This window comes from Apium graveolens, chromosome 8 (genome assembly GCF_009905375.1).
Source record: "Apium graveolens cultivar Ventura chromosome 8, ASM990537v1, whole genome shotgun sequence".
Lineage (NCBI taxonomy): Eukaryota > Viridiplantae > Streptophyta > Magnoliopsida > Apiales > Apiaceae > Apium > Apium graveolens.
Genome location: NC_133654.1, coordinates 102,392,861 through 102,400,560, shown reverse-complemented (window position 1 = coordinate 102,400,560; position 7,700 = coordinate 102,392,861).

Sequence of the window (7,700 nt, the reverse complement as noted above, 5' to 3'; positions counted from 1 at the left end):
AGATCAAAATAAAACATATGAGTGTAAAACTCAGCAAGTAACTATAAAGCAGTTCTACGATATCAAATCATAATATACTTTACCAAATTCAGGGCATTCTACTTTATTTGTTCTAGGTGGCAGATTTCCAGGTTTTGGGTCAAGGAAAGGTTTTGAAGGATAATGTGGGGCTTTCAAGGAACAAGGCTCAATGCATGACGAAAGCCGACATTCATCACAAATCATTAAGGGATCAGAATAGATCTTTCAAAAGAGGAAAGCAATAGTATTCATTATATGAGATCAATCATATGATCAACAGATTTAAGAATCAGGGTTCTCGAGCTTTAAGCTTCACATTAGCATAATCAACTCTTTTCAAAACAATATAAACCATTTTCATTTTCAAGAATCAATTTACTGAACAGAAAGTTTCAGTTCCCTTTTAAATAATTATTTAGAACCCTTGATTGGATCACTTTAACTTTCCATTTCATTATAATACGGGTGATCAGCCCGTACCGACCTCCATCCGGTCTTTAAGGTACCAATCAGCATAATTTCAGCCTTAAGTTGGACTAGCCCCGCTAGCCTCTTACCATGACTGGACTAGTCCCACTAGCCTCTTATGTCCTAATCCAATCCATCAGGAATTCATTTGGAAAACCTTGAGTTGGAAAAACAAATAGGTTTTCTAAAATCCATTTTATCATTACCAAGAATATGAAATCATTGAGACTCTTTCGAGTCGAAACTCATTCTTAAGTCAGATTTTAAGAAAACAAGTTCAGGGAGTGATTCAAGGATAAACAAGGAACAATTCTTAGGGATTCTGTATCAAGGATAACAAGGCATTTAAGTTAGAAGGATCAACATCTGTCTAGGGATCTATAGGATGATCAGGAAATAAAGTATCATTAAACAGGGTTCACAAGGATAATTATAGGGTTCAATACGATTCATGGCTTAATAAATAACTTGAACAGAAAGGACAGATTATCAAAGGGTTGAATCAGTACGCTTATCAATAACATTTTATCAAGATCAAAGGCAGAGTATCTCAAATCAATTTCAGGGTTTCACAAGTTAAACAGTTCCATGCTCTCCATGGTATGAACAACATTCTCTATATAATCATTTACACAAGTAATCAGAGTTACTTGCCTGAATTTGCTTTCCTGAAGGTTGAACTACTGCCACCTAGTATATCCTTTCCTTTCCTAGCCTGAATGCCCTCACGCTGCGAATCTACAATAAAACCAAACCTTAATCAGTTTCTCAACTCTCATTGCCAGAACGATCACTCAATACGATAACTCGATTATATCCTTGAATCGAGTATACGAATATAGCTTATACACATAAGCACATAGCACATAGCACATTCCTTTTTCGTAACTTTTATATCCTTATATACTACTTGCTTAACCTTAGCTATTTCTTAAATCACACTAATATAACTCTTACGAGTACATAAATTATTCACAACCAAACCTTTACGACCATAGCTATCATTTATAGCTCTTTTTAATAACAAACAATTTAATGCCCTTTTTCTTTTATTCCTTAATTCGAACTATAACAACAACCAATCACATAAATGAATCACATGTCTCCTAGGATTTCACATGCAATCACTTAACAAGGGATTAGAACCGATTCATTCATTTCCCTACTTGTATTCTATTCGGCCATTCACATAAAACACAACCATGTATATTCAAATTCATCTTATATAGTCGAACACAAATAATGCAAGTCATAAGAGTCATTTACGCAATTAAACTTCATCCTTTTTAATCAAAAATCCGAATCATAATCACATTAAAAATCAAAATCAACACTTTCTTTTAATTATCAAAATTCGAACATAAACACCACCCAATCTTTGTCATGAAATCAAGTTCTCACTAGCCACTAAGATAATTAGCAAAGAAATCACTTAATTCTCTTTTTAAGCATAAGACCCATTCGGGTTTTCCAATAATCATGCATGCAAGGATAAATTTTGACATGCAAGGTCTTAAATTACATTCCCAACTTGCTTTAAACCTTTACTAAGTCATTCAATTCATTTAAATACCAAAACCGAGCATCACCTAGTGACTCCAACTTTAATTAACATGCATTCACTTAATCATCAAGCAAATCTCTTCTAAATCCATTTTCTATTCGGCAAAATCAAGATTCACAACTCAAGGATTAAACGTTGACATGCATATCTTGTTCTTCTTTAAAACTAACATGCAATCACATTTTTCACTAATTAGGCTTAGCATTTACTAAGATCAAGTCATCAAACCTAATTTCCTTTTTAATTAGCACAAATCTGAATTATAAACCCAACATGCAACCTTAAATTTTTATTTCCTAAACATCAAATGACTTTTACACACATCAATAATCAAAACAAACCTATCTCCAATCACATATTCAAGTTTTAAAGGAATTATCAAAAACTCTTTTGATCTTTTCAAAAACCAAACATGCAAGGCTTTAAAATTTAAATCAACATATTGTAAAAACTCCACCGGCTCTCCTTGGATCATAGCCGGTGGTGGTCGAACTTAAAGAGAGCCCGCAACGGGTCTCCTCTCGAGTTCATGACCCCAAAACCTCTTGGATTCACTCTTATAGTTTTGTATCAAGAAATCAATTTCCTTGAACACAACCATAGTGATCAATCATCAAAACAATTATACAACACTTACATGCAAATGGAAATTGAGATGTATACCAAAAATAGAGACTAAAGAGAGTAATATCTTTGAGTTTGAGTAAGGTTTGAGTGTTGCATGCAAGAGAGAGAGATGACAGATGGAGAGAGCCGAGAGAGAGAGAGAGTAGCCGAGAGGAAGAGAGTGAAAAAGAAAGAGAAGGGGAGAGTGGGGTGCACGGGGAAGATTAGGAAAAGGGGGGAGAAAGTGAATTTATACACCACCAAAACAAGGGCAAATTTGTACTTTACTAATTCCTTTTGATGCTTATTTGTTCCTTTCTTTTTACTCAAATGTAACAAAAATCAAATATAAAATATATCTCTCTCGGGAAGTCGGAAATTATTGCAAGTGACAATTTTAACATGTAGATCTCGAAATTAGCTTTTTAACCATTACTCATAATAGATTTTTGAGCGGACGGTTGATTTTATATGAATTTCGCAAGCTCGTCTTAATAATAACATTTTTCCACATAAAAATCAATTTATAATGCAAAGACCTCCAAATAAATCCACTCATCATTTTTAAAAAGTCTCTAGGACTACTATGAAAATAACAAATCAAATCCCATGCTTTTATCTTACTCGGATAATTTTATAATAATACGCGAAGGTTAAATAAACCTTTATTTAAATCACATAATTCCTTTAAATTCATAAAAATGTCACAGAGCACATAGTCATGCACACAGACAAGCAATCACACATATACGATCACATAACAACTCAGGTCTGATCATAGAATTTATCCCTCTTTAATCTTTATCCTTTTTTACGCGTACCGGGTCACATTCAGCCTGACGGCCCGACGCTCAACGTTTCGATTACGCTTCTCATTATCTTTACCAATCAACACGTCACTTAGGACGAAATACTTTATTTAAACACTCATTTCATTCAATCACACATAATTCACATTTTATATTCTTTAATTCCTTATTAGGACGGGTTCCGTTCTACTTGACGGCCCGACAACACAGCTCAACTCCTAAGCTGACTCTTTAAATTGGAACATTTTTATTTACGCTCCTATATTCTTATATACAGAAAAGACAATTAATCATCACTTAGTCATATAATTATAATCACATCACATAAGCATACTTTATTCACTTAATTACGTCGCAAAATTCTCAGTCGTCACAGTATTGGTGGGGAGGGGGATGGAGAAAGACCAAGGATGATGTCGATGGGAAATATAAGATTAGGAAATAGTTAGGGGAAAGGAGAAGGAGAGTAATATAGGGTGGAGATTAAAATAAATATATTAAAATATTATAAAATAAAGGGCTTTGATTATATCCCATATCTCACTTTAATTGTGGTTCTCATTTGAGCAACTCCCTATATATATATGTGTTAGAGCTCAAAATGAAAAATCTTTAATGTGTGTAAAGTTGTATTTTCTCACGTGACATGGTGTACTTTTTGGATCAAAACTTGAAAGTGAGTATACCCAAAAGTATTTATAGACCAAGTCTCACAGTTAGTTTGTTATTATTTGAATGTTACAAAAATATGAAAATACATTTAAACTAAACATAAGATGTGTTTAAAAATGGTTTAGAGACATCTATCTTCAGTTTATATACACATGTCGAAACTTAAGGTAAGTTATTTGAAAAAAAATGTTGTTCAACAACTTTTTACAAAATAGGAAATGCTTTTATTTAAAAGAGATTGAATGAAAAAGAGCTCTAATATATTCAAACAACTATTATTATATATTAGAGTCCTTACAAAACTCATTTCTTCTCATAGCGGATCTGTAATAACCCCAAAATTTTGAACTTTTTTGTAACCCTTATGAATAGTGTTTTTGATGATATTGCTGAATAAGAAAACTTCTCATGCCACACTATGTAGGGTTTCTTTTATGAATATTCTGAGATTTTATTGGTACTCTATATGATATATAAGTGTATGTAAAGATCGTCAGAATCCAAATTTGAACCTTTTGATTTTTCCCGAAAATCCACCAGATATCGAAAGAATTGAGTATAAGGTAACAGGATAAAAAGGATTTAAATTCAAGGATTTTAATAGAGGATCATAAAAAGGAATATAATGTATTGAGAAAGGTTAAGGGAACCTAAGTAATAGAGGATCATAAAAAGGAATATAATGTTAGACATAGTTCGGTCCATGATGAGCTATGCAAATCTTCCAGTATTCCTATGGGGTTATGCATTGGAAACTCAGCATATTTACTGAATAAGGTGCCTTCCAAATCTGTTCCTCAAACTCCGTATGAGATATGGAAAGAAAGGAAACCGAGTCTTAAACACGTTAAGATTTGGGGATGTCCAGCTTATGTCAAGTAAGTTGACCCAGATAAGCTGGAATCTCGATCCGTAAAATGTAGTTTTGTGGGATATCCTAAAGAGATTTTAGGGTATCACTTTTACACCGATCATCGGGTGTTTGTCTCCAGACATGCTACCTTCTTGGAAAAGGAGTTTATCCTTGAAGGAAACAGTGGGAGCAAAATTGAACTTGATGAAGTTCAAGAAGCACAAACTACTACGGATCAAGTGGAAACACCTGTTCTGACTGAACAACCTTTTGTGGAATAGCCCATTCGTAGGTCAGGGAGAGTGTCTCGCCAACCTGAGAGGTAATATGGCCTTGTCATTGAGAATGACAATGAGTTGTCAATCATTTGATGATGACGACCCTGTGACCTATAATGAGGCTATGAGTAGTGTTGACTCAGAGAAATGGCATAGTGCCATGAAATCCAGAATGGAATCTATGTATACGGTATACAAAAGATAGATTATAGCAGATGGCCAGGTGGAGACCTATAAGGCCAGGCTTGTGGCAAAAGAATTCAAACAAAGGCAATGGATTAACTTTGATGAAGTCTTTTACCTGTAGCCCTGTTAAAATTAGTTCGGATTTTGCTTGTGATTGCTGCTTACTACGACTATGTGATCTGGCATATAGCCAGATGGTTTTCTTTCCAAGGGAAATGAAAACCTAGTGTGTAAGCTACTGCGAACCATATGTGGTTTAAAGCAAGCTTCTCGTAGATGGAACATTCATTTTGATGAGACAATCAAAGAGTTTGATTTTATCAAAAACGTAGATGAACCATGCGTCTACAAAAGGGTTAGTGGGAGCGCGATAACATTTCTTGTATTGTATTGAAATAGAGTTGACACACATAACAACATAGCAGACCCACTCACAAAGCTACTTTTTAAAAGTCACTTTGATCGCCATAAAGATGAGATGGGTATTAGATACCAGAGTGATTGGCTTTAGTACAAGTGGGAGATTGAAAGGAATATGTCCTAAGTCCAATCAGGTATTAGGATTTAGGAATAACTCTTTATGTAATCTGTTTTGATTTCATTGATATTAATAAAAGACTTGTTTTGTTTTTATTACGGGCTCTATCTATTTAAGTGTTTAAATAAGATATACCATAGTTTAGAGTAAAGCTTTTTATGGATTATGATGAGATCATAATAGTGAGACCTAAAAAGATGATAACTCTAAACTTAAATAGTTCCTGGTCATAAGATTACTAACTGGTAATTAATAATCCGCAAAGATCGGTACATACTATACTTGCTTCATTATGAAGGATGTCTGTTCTCATAGACATTTGTGTGGTGACACTATAGCTAGTATGTAGGTGCTTATTATAGAATAAGTTCACTGAACATGACTCGCACAGCTGAACAACTGATGGAGTTCACTCATGTGTCAGCAGTTGTTCACATAGTGATAGTTGTACAAGTATCCTTAGACTTGAGGTCATCATAGTCATCTTGTGTATACTGAACTATGCTTTGGTTTAGTTCTTAGTCTCCAGGGACAATTATTAGGGTTCTTCTGGGTATAGGAATTTGTACACGAAGATAGTGTATGATCAATAAAGGATCTACCCCTTCCAGTGAAGGAAGCGAATGTTCAAGGCTTATCCACTTATGCTAGTTCAGGAATCTCTGGCCAGAGTGAATGAAATTAGAAAAGAGTTTCTAATTTGTATAGAACTACACATAGTAAATGGTAAGCAAGTGATTGAATTAGATAGGCTTGACACGAGATCCATGCCTTGTATTTAATCGGGACATTGTAGGGTAGAAGGAGTTTATTGTACGGTAACTATTCACTGAATAGGTTCTTGGTATTCTAAGTAGTGAATTCATATTATCCGGATAGTCGCGATATGCTGAGAAGTATCCCTCACGATGTAGAATAAATGTGATTAATTAATTAATCATATTTAATAAATTAGAGAATTTATATAAATAATGATAAAATAGTTTTATTATTATTTATTTCTACTACCGGCTTAATATTGAACCTACAGGGTCACACCATAAAAGGAGAATGATTTAATGGTGGAGGAATTAATTAATAATGGCTAATAATTATTTATTTATGAAATAAATAATTAATTGGCAAATTTAATAATTGATTAAATGAGATTTAATTGATTATAAATTAATTTAGAAAAGTTCTTAATATTATTAATTAAAGGATTTAATTTTTGGAAATTAAATCAAGAGAGAATTATTTCTAAAGTGTTTAGAAAAAGGATTAATGATTAAAAGGTGTTTTAATTATTAATGAGAATAATAAATGGGATAGTAATAATAATATTTATGGGAAAATTTCAGCTGAAAATTTTGCCTATAAATACACTATTATAGAGCCTATTTTATTCTAACCCCAGAACCCGAAAACCCAAAAAGTTTGGAAAACCCAATTCTCTCCACCTCCTTCCTCCTCCTTAACATCGTTTTCTTGGTGGATACCGGTGGAGTGCTTCACACTTGAGGAGCAACTGCTAAGGATCTCTGATCATTGTCTCCGAATTATTTTAAAAGGTTAGATTCGATCCCTCGAATTTTTATTCATGATCTGTATGCTTTTATTTGGATTTTGTATGTGTAAAAGTGTTTTGCCATGCCCCCGCTGCGTTAAAAATCCAACAATGGCATCAGAGCATAGGTTGTATGCATATAGATCTGTGGTAAAAATT